The sequence below is a fragment of the Myxine glutinosa genome, chromosome 8 (genome assembly GCF_964187855.1).
Source record: "Myxine glutinosa chromosome 8, kmMyxGlut1.1, whole genome shotgun sequence".
Classification (NCBI taxonomy): Eukaryota; Metazoa; Chordata; class Myxini; order Myxiniformes; family Myxinidae; genus Myxine; species Myxine glutinosa.
The window spans coordinates 145,919,633-145,932,356 of NC_136268.1; the positions used below are offsets into that span (position 1 = coordinate 145,919,633).

The 12,724-nt window shown below is 40.9% G+C and overlaps 1 long non-coding RNA gene across 1 annotated transcript; it reads left to right on the plus strand.

Annotated features, from left to right (window-relative positions):
• Nucleotides 1–1,359: 1,359 nt before the first annotated feature.
• On the plus strand, nucleotides 1,360–8,012 carry LOC137432140 (uncharacterized). The gene is made up of 3 exons (XR_010985438.2): nucleotides 1,360–1,478; nucleotides 1,682–1,784; nucleotides 7,445–8,012. It is a non-coding gene; the product is annotated as an uncharacterized LOC137432140 (long non-coding RNA).
• Nucleotides 8,013–12,724: the final 4,712 nt, after the last annotated feature.

A 12,724-nucleotide genomic window follows, 5' to 3' on the forward strand; every position in this document is an offset into this window, starting at 1 on the left:
AGGGTCAGGCACCAGAGAGCGATTAATTTTTTTAATCCAAGAAAAATCTAACTTTTTTTTCAAAACTTTCAAATGCTTATACCTAAAAAAAACTCTGCAATGCTCACTGATGAACCACTGAAAGTTTGACGCAGATCTGTTCAGCCATCTCTGATAAAAATGGCGACACACAGACAAACAGCTCTGGTATAGTGTAGATTCACACTCTTGAAGTGTGTATCTTGGAGACATAATCACATTCAAATTGTACATACTTTATAGATTAAAAAACTCAGATGAAAAAATATATATGTATAACTTGTATTACTGGCTACCACCAGGTGGCGTTTGTGCGCTATGTTATCACATTGTGTGTGGACAGACACAGGCAGACAGACAAAGAAGCAAATAAAGTGACCCAGATACAATACCCTCTCTTCTGGTGTGTAGGCAATCAGTTATGTTAAGGCCTTCACCAAATGCCACACCCAAGTGAGAAAAATAATTGCGGCAGACATTGAATCCCTCATACGTACTCCATTTTTTCAATCTGTGGAGTGCATCACGTGACAATCTATTTCTGGCATTCACAACTTTGCATGATATGAGTGGCACAATACTTGCCAGCACCAATTAATCTGATTCTTAACTGGATTAGACATACATCTGGTAAACAGATTAAACAGGTTATTCTATGGTTTTAGAATGATAATTATAAGCTTTTCAATGGAGGTTTTAGTCGTAATCTTACTATAATTCACCAAATGTCTGTCTGTCCGTTCGAAGGTACTGCAAAAACGGCTCAACCGATCACAACGATATTTTGGGTGGGTATTCCTGGGACCCCTGGGAGTAAAATATGCTACATTGTTTTTCCAAGTTTTCCAATTTTCCAGTTTTTCCAAACATGATGGAATAATATTTACCGATATGAACAGTGATGTGGCTTTTATTGAAATTCTACAAATAGTGTTTAGATTTTGATGACAATTATGAAACTTCCACGAATGCGGAAGTGGACAGATGACGGCAATGTGCGGGTTTGATAATATCCAAATACAACCGTCATTCAATCGTAATGTTTAAACGTTAATCGTGTTAATCGTTTTGTTAAAGTATCAATTGATGATTGGAATTGAGTGAATACAATTACGATTTTGAATTCGTAATTGTGTTCACCCAACCGTACGGAACTTCACATCCGGATTTAAATATTTGTTTATGTCACGAATGTTGTTAAAGGTTAATTTTTTTATATTAATGTTATTTCATTTGTGATTGGAGTTATGCTGTTTGGAATGAAAAAAAGAGATCGAGTTCAAGTGAATGACGGAATGCCATGACGGTTTCTACTTTCGAAACGTGAATTCGCAGATCGCCATATGCAGATTCGTCATTGACTGGGTATGGAACAAACGTACCCGTTTTTTTGCCAATGGGTACGTTTTTCATGGAAGTCCTTCACGAACTTGCTGTCCATGTCTGACGTGCGACTGAAGGTGCGACAGGAATGTGGAATTTATTGGTTTCATGCTTTAGCATTCGCCGTTTCTGCATTGTCTGTTTGCTTCTGGCCTCCCACCCGTGCGTAGCACGGGTACCTCACTAGTAACAAATAATTCACTTTTTATATGTCTATCCAAAAAACATTTTGTGGCAATGTGGTCAGATAGTAAGTTGTTGAAATTTGTTGATTGTGCAGAAGTTGCTGTCCAGTCAGAAACCACACTCTAGGATAGCAAGCGGTGTCGCCTGGTGTCAAGGAACCTCCACCAAGACCAGACCACCTGCCACCAGCAGTCCAGGTAGGTACTTTGAATTTTGTCAGTGTGGTGCCCATAACTTGCCTACTCTTTGAAGGACACCGTGGATCGCTCCGTCTGCAAAAATGCCAGGGTGACAGTTTATAGCTCGGCCAAGATTCAAACCCAGGTTAGACAGCTCAGAAGTGAGTGAGCACGCATTCCTCTAAGCTATCCTACCAGCATATTACAAGGTACTGTCATGCTCTTATTACTTTTTCATTAAAGCTGACAAGGGCATTGGTGAGCCAATACGGTCATAGGAGACCATTCCTACTTTTTTTTTTTCGAACTGATTAGACCCAGTGAACATGGTGACATTGGTGGAGGGAGGACTCTACAATTATAGTACTGTATCATGGAGAATAATTTCACATTAGTTAATATAATGAAATTTTACAATTGCAAAACCATAAGATGAACAACATTAAGGAAACATTCATCATGTTGGAAACCTTTATCTATTCTGAAAAATGGTCCTTCTGACCCAAGTAAAAATTGTTTTCATTCTGGGGTATAGAAAGTGACATTAACTTTTTTAATGGTTCAAGATAAGCTTTACATTTAAACACCATTATAGTATGTGTGGAAGTTTAAAGGATATCATGGAGGTTTTTTTATTCCATCGTCATCATTTGCAATACCTATTATCCTCCTTTTACTGACGGATGAGTGCATTACATCAGACACTCATTACAAAGCTCCTCTCCCTTTTCATAATGTAAGCATTCATTAAAATTGCGTCAATTCTACACTTTTATGCCAATCCTTCACCTCCAGCTTGGTACAAGCACGTTCTAAATATGAGCAGCATGACATCATGCTCCTTGAGCCTTCATGGTGTTCTTACTTTCAAGTAACCTCCAGCATATTCTTTAAGAAATTATCCCACTCTAATTTTCATTGATCTCTACCATTTGTATAGACTGCTATATAACATCACAGGAAGTGAGTTTAAAACATGAGCTGCAATAAGGCTTACTATACTACTTTAATGACCCCAATTATTCCCACCTTTTTGTGGGGTCGAGTGGGGAAAGTTTATGGCCTGGATCTTTCATGCCAGACTTGACCTTCAACTAGAACTGGTTGGGGGCAGCAGTTTATAGTTTGTCCAGGCTGCTGACGACAACTCGCCAACTCTTTGTGAAGGATACCGTGGGATCCTTAAAGTCATCAATTATTGCCAGCAGATGGGTCACCCCGGCTTAAAGTCCATATAAGGGATGGTGCACACTGTCTTGTTAGCACCAATCAAAACTTTATTACTGGTGTTGGAAATCAAACGTGGTGACTGCACAAAGATAAGTGCACTCTGCACCCATCTTATCAGACCTAAGCTGGACCAAGACAGAGCAACTTTCATACGCTGGTTGCTATGTCAAAGTAGGCCACTTGGGGGCGCTATATTAAAGTAGATCTGCGTGTGGACTCACTGACACACAGACCGATTAAAATATCCTCTCCCGGCCCTTTGGTAACGCAAAAAACAGTGAAACTTGGAAAAAGTAAGACAAATATGAAATCTGAAAGCAAGCTTTTTGACATGATCAACAAAGGTCTAAGTAGCATGTGACCATGGCATCAGCATAACGTTTTTTTTTAAAGCATGCAGATAAAAACAACAAAAAAAAACACCTTTAGGGGCCATTTTTCCCCACAAAGCGGGGGTTGGCCTTTTTCGGGGACCGTGAAAATCATTTCAATTGTTACTGTGTTGATTGATTTATTTAATACCAGTGAAACTTGCTATCGGTCACGTGTTATCATATTTTTTTCAATGCAACTAAACACACAAATCTTCTGCACGTGTGATGTGCTGGGATGAAAAATATAGATTTTGGATTTCAGTGTAACAAAGGGTTCAACAATAGCTCGGTTGACGTGCCCGTCTCTCTTGTCTTGAACTAAAATAAAAGTCCTGATGCAGTCTACGGGATGCCGCTTCTCCTGACATGCCATTATTTGGATGTAGATGTATCACCTGCTGTGTCCCATCTGCATACAGGTTGAAAGTGTTAAAAATATATTTTTGAAAATAGTTGGCCATTATGTCTTACATCCATGGCGAGACATCTAGCGTTAAGTTGGCTGTATAATTCGCACCAACTGCGATAAGTAGAATGCTGGATATTGCTGCTGGTGATCAATTCTGCTTTAGCTTGGCTTTTTATGCCTCCGTTGACGAAGTCGCCAGAGGCATTATGTTTTCAGGTTGTCCGTCCGGCTGTCCGTCCGTCCGTCCGTGATGGGTTTTCGTTACTGCGATAACTTGAGAACGGCTGAAGGGATCTTAGTCAAACTTGGTGCAGGTATGTATAAATGAGGTGAAGATGAACTGATTAGATGATGTGGTCACAAGGTCAAAGGCCAAAGGTTATTTTAGGTAAAAACTTAACGCGATAACTTGTGAACCAGTGATGGATTCTGACCAAATTTGGTACAATTATGTAGAATTATATAAGGATGAGCTGATTAGATTTTGGGGTCAAGAGGTCAAAGGTCAAAGTCTGTAATTGGTCTATAACTTGAGAACGGCTGAAGTGATCTAATTCAAACTTGGTACAGATAAGTATAATGATGTAAAAATGGACAGATGAAATTTTGGGGTCAGGAGGTCAAAGGTCAGAGGTCATGTCAGGTAAAAATGTGATAACCTGAGAACAGCTGTATGGATTTAAATCAAACTTGGTACAAGTATTATAATGATGTAATAATGTGGGCGGCGGCATATTGGTCGACGTCGTGATGTCGAAGTGTTGTTCCAGTTATGTTATAAAATAATGATCAAAATGTAGCTGGGTTTTTTTTTTACGGCATAGCCCATAGGGCAAAGCCGTCTAGAACAGTGTTTGTCTGTCTGTCTGTAATGTTTGTATGTATGTCCCCTCAAACGTATACCAATTAGAGCTGAAGATCTCGTCACATGACAGGGTGAAGTGATTACATCTGATGTCATTATGGCGGTACGGCGGCTGACTCTCCACACACCGCCATTTTGATTTATATGCCGTTCATGCCGAACATATCGTCGAAACTGTCATATATCACAATCTCCATGCTCAACCTTTACCTCTTTCATTCAGTGTGAAACATAAACAAACCGATTGTTAAAATGACCATGAAATATCGAAAGCATCGGCATTACGTCTCTTGCAACAAAACGGTACATATAGGCCTTTTGGCTTTATGCCTCGCCTTCGGTCCGCTTCGGACAAATTAAGCCCAGGATTCTTAATACAGTAGTGTATCGTTTCAGTAGTATCATTTTCGTAATCGTAATAATAATAATATAGTAAATATGACCATAACACTTTAATCCCAATGTTGTGAATACAAGGTTAATGGATTGAAGCGGTGTATGGTTCACGATTCCATGATAAGCGGTGTACGGATTAACAACCGCGGAAGGAAGGAATTAGCGTCGGTTTTTTGATAGCATGTTATTAACTCAAACCATGTGGGGTATATAGATTACAGTAGATCTTCCCTTAGTTCTGTAAGTAAAACTCACCGGATGTCGGGATTCCTCCAAATTTCTTTGTTTAATGTTATAAACGGCATTAGCGACTATTTAAAAGGCTAATCATATGTGTTTGTGGTTTATAATATTTTACAAGCCCGGCTGTGCCACTGTTGTAGGTGGAAACTTTCGGTCTTGTTTTAGGTGGAAACTATGGCAAACCTTGTGAAGGAATCAATGAGGAATCGATCAACCATCTTATTTTTCTTCTTTTTTTTAAAATAAAAATAAAAAGCTTTGGAAATGGTCAAAAAAATCGTTAAAATTTATCAATTACAGTCTGAAGTTGAATGTTTCAACTCCCACATAGGAATCTCCCAGAAATTGTGGGGAAATATTTTCAAACTGGCGACTGACTCGGTGTTTGGGTGTGGCTTGGCACAGGCCAAAGTAGGAACTAAAATTGCTGTTGTGTTGTGTTTATCTGAACCTTTTTCTTGCTCTTTCAGCCAATGCATTTATCGAGTTTCAACAATGAAACCAGGGCCAATTATGTTTGGCTGACCTTTCACTAAAGGATGAAAAAACACCAAAAAAAAAAAAACACCACACTTGCGCAATGAATGAATGAATGATCGTTTTAAGGCCATTTTCCCCGCTAGAGCGGGGGTTAGCCTTACGGGCCGCATGACAACCATGGTTCCCTGTTTTGAGGCAATGTTTTTATGGCCGGATGCCCTTCCTGACGCCAACCCTTGGTCACGCTCTTACGATGCGCAGGGATACGGTGTACCTATTATAAATTGGGGTACACACCGTGATCATTCATCCCAGCAAGCTGGTACTCAATTTGCCGACAGGCTGAATCAACCCCCCTGGTGTTAATTCAGCGATCCGACCGGGATTCGAACCCAGGATCCTTAGGATCCCAAGCCGGCACCCTAACCGCTAAGCCAACACCATGCTAAGCCAACACCACACTTGCGCAGTTGCAGACAAATTTGCAGATGATCTTAGGATCCCAAGCCGGCACCCTAACCGCTAAGCCAACACCATGCTAAGCCAACACCACACTTGCGCAGTTGCAGACAAATTTGCAGATGATTTGCAGGAACACAATTGTATTGTTGGTACATCTGAACGGAATGAGATTTGGATTTAGCATCGTTAATGTGGCTGGCGTATCATGTCGGCCACGTTGTAAGGCTGTAGTTACCAGACATTAACATCCCCTCACCGTGGCCTTTCCATCTGTCCTACATAGGCCTGAATTTGTCATCCACCGGGACTCGCGGGGGAATATGACAGAAAACTCATTATCATGCCACGCTTGGGAGAGAATGTGTTCCAGTCAGTTTGTGCTTGCCAATCAGAAACGGCCCCAGAGAGCTCGTTAATAAACATGACCATTTTACTTGATTTCGTTCGACTCGTATGCGAACACAGCACCGCATTTGCTTTGTACTTCATTTCGATACAAACACTAATCTCGACTAACAGGCTTTATGTTGCTGCCACACAACCCCAGTGATGTCATGGATTGAAACGGTGTTTGCAATGTTCTTGCATCTTCAGACTTTGCTTACATTTATTTTGTGAAGGATGGATCTCATGGGATTCTGTTTTCGGATCGAGTTGATCCAAAGAAACACCACAAAAGTCAATAATTATTGATTACATTTTAAGGAATAGTATTTGTAATTGAAAGATAATAATCACAGTTGAATACGCTTTTTGCAACTGGAATCCATAAAAAAAACAATTTTCTCGACAAGACGCATGATTACATACATTCCAACCATTATTAGAGGGTAGTCAAGAAGCTGATAACTAAACTTGTACAGTATATGGTTGTTGTAATACAGTGAAGTTTTGACAATATTATCTGACAGTACTTTCAAACAAAAGTAAGTTTGAACCATTTGTAGCATTTGCTGCTTGTTGTAAATATCTTTTACGGCGATTATCTAAACCTCGTCAAGCTAGACTTCTTTTTCTATCTATTAAAACATCATTTGAAGCAGGAATATTTAGCCAAAAAAGTCCCATTTGTCCAACCCTGGCACTACCACGGACACGGAACATCCGGTGTCCATTTTTTTTTGATGATTTTGTTTTGCTTTTCCTCCAAGGAACCTCAACAAGTTTTGGCCTTTTCATATTTTCGTTACCTTCAGTTTTTCTGTTTGTATTGTGCCAGGATATCTTGGAGTGTGCTTGTGGACGCGACAACTGCAGTTGTGGATGTGCTGCTTGGAGGGATTCTGGCCTTAAAGGGTCGAAACCTCGATGAAGAACGAAGTCCATCTGATGATCCAAACAATTGGAGCATCAAAGGAATACTCGACTCTGTAAAGGCCAGTGCTGCTCTGCGGTGGCGGAGAATTTGAATAATGGCTTTTTTTAAACTGAAGTTTGACAAAGGTATGCTAACCGCCTTGAGAAGCCGAGTGAACGCCCTGTCTCACTCAGATGAAGGGTTAACGCCCAAAACATAAACTTTACTTTGCTTCCCATGGCAGTTTACACCCCTTTGGCGACAATTGGTTGATAAAATTAACCTAACAGTCAGAACATCCGTCAAGTGGTTACAAATGATTGAAGTCCTTACAATTTTGCCAACATCTATTTTGAGGTTTTCTATTGAAACAAAGTCAGGTATTTTGATTTTGATCTACCGTGCTCTTTACAGAGCACTCATGCTGCTGAAACAGTTTCTTGGCAAGCTTTATACTCGGTCGTTTGCCATTGCCTTCCCACCATTTTGTACAGGCTCTATCTATCTATAATTCCAGTAATCTCTGTCTGTCTGTCTGTACGTTTGTTTGTCTGTGACCGCTGTTTCTCGACAACCACGGGTCCGATATACTTTTAACTTGCCAGGTATATTGCTGGGGACCCGAGGATGTGCCTTTTCAAGGTTTCATATTAATCGGACAATTACTTACCGAGCTATGTCCAAAAAACGATTCAACCAATCAGAGAGCAGCGAACGATCGCGTGTGCCGAACGTGGCGGGCACACTCTGCCTCGGATGGCACATTTGACAGCGTATTCATTTATTTCACGTTTGCAAACTATGTTGGCGTTAAACTATGTTTTACAACTAATAAAAACGAATTTGCGATTCATTCGCTTTCCTGCGCGTTTGTGCACGCGATGGCGATTTCTTTACCAAACTCCGGAAGCCGTTCGCTTTGGACCAAACCATTGCATGTAAATAGAGGGGGGGGATTGTCACCACTCGCAAGCCGTTCGCTTTGGACCAAACCATTTCATGTAAATAGAGGGGGGGGATATAATTTTAGATATAGATATAGTACGGGCATGCCCTAGTCCTTTTAAATGCTGATAACCAAGCAATGGAAGCAGCATGTACCATTTTTAATGTTTTGGTGTGACTCGGTCGGAGGTTTGAACCAGCTACCTCCCAGACTCAGAGTGGAAACTCTACCCATTACACCACCAGAGTGTGGTCAATAAAGTATTGGGTTTTGTACAAGTATAATCAGTCCCATTTATAACACGTGCCAATTTAATGTTAATTTGATACATTAGGGATAGCTACTGTTGAATAAATGATTACAATTATTCTTAGGAACAGTTTTATATGGGAAAACGAGGTGTGCGTGCGTGCATCCGTCCGTGCCTGTGTGTGCGTGCGCAAGGGTCATTCCCAAACTTCTGTTGCTCTGCTTGTAAATTTGCAATTAAAAGTTGGAGTTGATTGCAGAATTACATGTATATTGTCTCATTATTTACTGATTTGCCTGGTACATGTCAAGTTTCTTCGACGATCTGTTTTGTTTCAGGTATTAAAATAATGGCATGTAGTATCAAGGATGTGCCTGTGAAAAAAAGTTTCACTGAGGGAGACATCCCAGCTCTTGTTAAATTAATGATAATGCAAAATAAAGAGGCACATGAAATACACCACAAGGTTTTTGCAATCCCTTCGTAATGACTTTATTTATTCTTTCCATTTGTTGATGGAATTCTGATTTAAAAAAATGATAACATTTCAGAAATGAGGTTCTGAAAATAATAAAAAAAGAAACTTTTGTGAATATTATTGGCCAATCATTGCAGTCTTTTCAGAGAGCCAATGGGCATTGCGGTCACAAGAGATGCGAAGAGCTCATTTCAGGACGCGTGCAGCTCGAGGTGCTCTTTTCCGTGCAGGATGTTTTTCTGATTTCTCGAGTCACACAACACATCGATATTCAATTGCGACTTTTGTTGTACACCACCACGACCATCGAGTGAAGTGGATTTTCGTTTGCTTGTTCGAGAAACCACGACAACAACAAACGAGCACCCTACGTTTAGCATTTGACGCCATCTTGAGGCCACGGCTGCTCTACACCAAGGAATCCAGCCCTCTATGGAATTAATAGCTGGAGAGATGACGCCATGGAGTTTTCATCAACCACACTTCTTTCAAAACACATCAATGCGTTTTATCCGTGAGTGAGTTTTCTTTTTGTCCTGGTTTAAACATCACCATAACCAGCCCACTGAAAGGGAACATCACCATCCATACCTCCAAACACATTTCTGCACTTGTGACCTTTTCAACGATCGGTAACATCCTGTTCGAGAGGAAGAACAGGTGTACTCAATGTGCCATGTTCAGACAAGCTTTCCACCAGATGATGACAGGACAATGTTACCGACGAACAAACTCTTGACTCAAGATCGGAGTATCGCAATTTGAGAACTTGTGAGAGAGTCAGGAACATCTAAGTCAACATTGCATCACATTGTTACTGAGGATATGAGAAAATGAAAAGTGTTGGTAAAATGGCTGCCTCGTATCCTCACGGAGGAGCAGAAGGCTAGCTGACTTGCTCTGTCAACAGCATCTTGGCGTTGTTTTTGGAAGGCGACATTATCTCGGAATGTATCATTGCTGGAGCCGAAACCTGATGCCACAGGTACAAGTCAGAACCGATGTCCCATTTAGTGTACGAGTGTAGTGAGTGTAAGGGGCTGGCTTCGTCTTGTCCAAAAAGGTGCTTCACCTTATTTTATATGTCCTCATGGGAATTTTGCTAAACTGAGTAGTTACCAGGTGGAACAGTGAGTGGAGATTACATCCATCTAGTTTGGTGTGATCATGTAGGACCTGCAGTACATAAGTGTCCAGTTATTCTGATTGATGCCATCCTCACCCCCCGTAACAATGCTACAATTCATGCAAAATGCAATGTCTGCCCCTTATAATTAGTCCTGAGAGTGGGAAGCTTTGCCACAGCTATCATATATTCACAAGATTTAAGTACATTTGACTTTCACTTATTTGCCAAATTGAGTGGGAAGATGTTTTGCATCAGCTGAAGATATTAACACAGCCACATCCACTGTGTTGAGAACATTTCAGAAGATGGGCTTCTGTTCTGGAATCAAAACGTTGATTGACCAAAGAATGAAATACATTGAAGAGGATGTAGAATATAGTAAATAATGTGGAGTTAATAAAGTTTGTTGACTGTGAAATATCTGTAATTAAGGTTGGGTGATGGAAGTTTTGAGACTACTACTCCTACTTTAACAGCTGCCGCATTTTGTGGTCTGCCAGGGAGAATTTTTGACCGAAGTGTTTTCATGAACCAGCTGGCTAGGCCTGACATGTTCCTGAAGGAGTCTATCTATCTATAATTCCAGTAATCTCTGTCTGTACGTTTGTACGTTTGTACGTCTGTACGTCTGTTTGTCTGTGACCGCTGTTTCTCGACAACCACGGGTCCGATATACTTTTAACTTGCCAGGTATATTGCTGGGGACCCGAGGATGTGCCTTTTCAAGGTTTCATATTAATCGGACAATTACTTACCGAGCTATGTACAAAAAACGATTCAACCAATCAGAGAGCAGCGAACGATCGCGTGTGCCGAACGTGGCGGGCACACTCTGCCTCGGATGGCACATTTGAGAGCGTATTCATTTATTTCACGTTTGCAAACTATGTTGGCGTTAAACTATGTTTTACAACTAATAAAAACGAATTTGCGATTCATTCGCTTTCCTGCGCGTTTGTGTACGCGATGGCGATTTCTTTACCAAACTCCGGAAGCCGTTCGCTTTGGACCGAACCATTGCATGTAAATAGAGGGGGGGGATTGTCACCACTCGCAAGCCGTTCGCTTTGGACCAAACCATTTCATGTAAATAGAGGGGGGGGGATATAATTTTAGATATATATATAGTACGGGCATGCCCTAGTAATTTGAAATTTGGCTAGGGTGCCAGTGATGACTCGCCCAACTTTGCGAAGGACACCCTGGGATTTTTAATGTCCACCAGCTAATACGAGAAGAACGGCACACATTGATGCATCGCTCTGCCTGTGAAACGCCAGGATGGCGATTTATAGCTGAGATTCGAACCTAGGCTAGACAGCCCAGAAGCGCGTGTGTATAACTCTGTGTATAACTGTGTATAACTCCTGCCAGTCATATATACAGTCGTGACTAAAAATATTGGCACCCTTGCACTTTTTTCAAATAATTCACCATTTCTTCAAGGAAATTGTTGAAATTAAAAAATATTTTGGTATCTACATATGTATTTCTTTGGTTTGCAGTGGAACAAAACAAAAAAGCTGAAAAAATTACTAAATCTTAGCTTATTCCACACTAAAATCCTAAAATGGCCCAGACAATAATATTGGCACCTTTTAGAAGTTGTTCGAAAGAATTAGATTTCAAGCAGGTGATTCTCCTTTACTTTGGAATTGAACTCACCTGTGGTGAGTTGTAGGTGCCTGAAATATAAAAATCACTCATCAACCAGTTTGAATAGAAAAAAGGAGTCATTCTGCTGTTTTGTGTCACTGTATGTACCGCAATGAGCACGGAGAAAAGAAAGAAAACAAGAGAATTGTCTGAGGAGATCAGACAAAATATTGTAGACAAACATGGACAATCTCAAGGCTACAGGTCCATCTCCAGAGACCTTGATGTTCCTGTGTCCACCGTACGCAATGTTATGAGGACCTTTAAGGCCCATGGCACTTTAGCCAACCTCCCTGGACGTGGCCGCAAGAGAAGACTTGCTTGAAGATTGCAGCGAAGGATTGTGCGAATGGTGGAGAAAGCATCTCGATCAACTGCCAAACAGATTCAAGCTGACCTTCAGACACAAGGTACGACAGTTTCAACTCGCACCATTCGTCACCCCCTGATTGAAAGGAGACCCAGGAGGACCCCACTGCTATTGAGAGAGAGACATAAGAAAGCCCGACTGGAGTTTGCCAAAACACACCTGAACAAGCCAAAATCCCTCTGGAAGAATGTCCTGTGGACAGATGAGACCAAACTAGAGCTTTTTGGTAAAGCACATTATCTCTATGTTTACAGAAAACAAAATGAAGCAAAATGAAAACAAAAGGTCACCATAATCTGAGACGAGGAGAATCATGTTGCTCTTTTTTCGTCTGTCAGCATTTCCGCACACAGCATCCGGCATGCAGAAACGT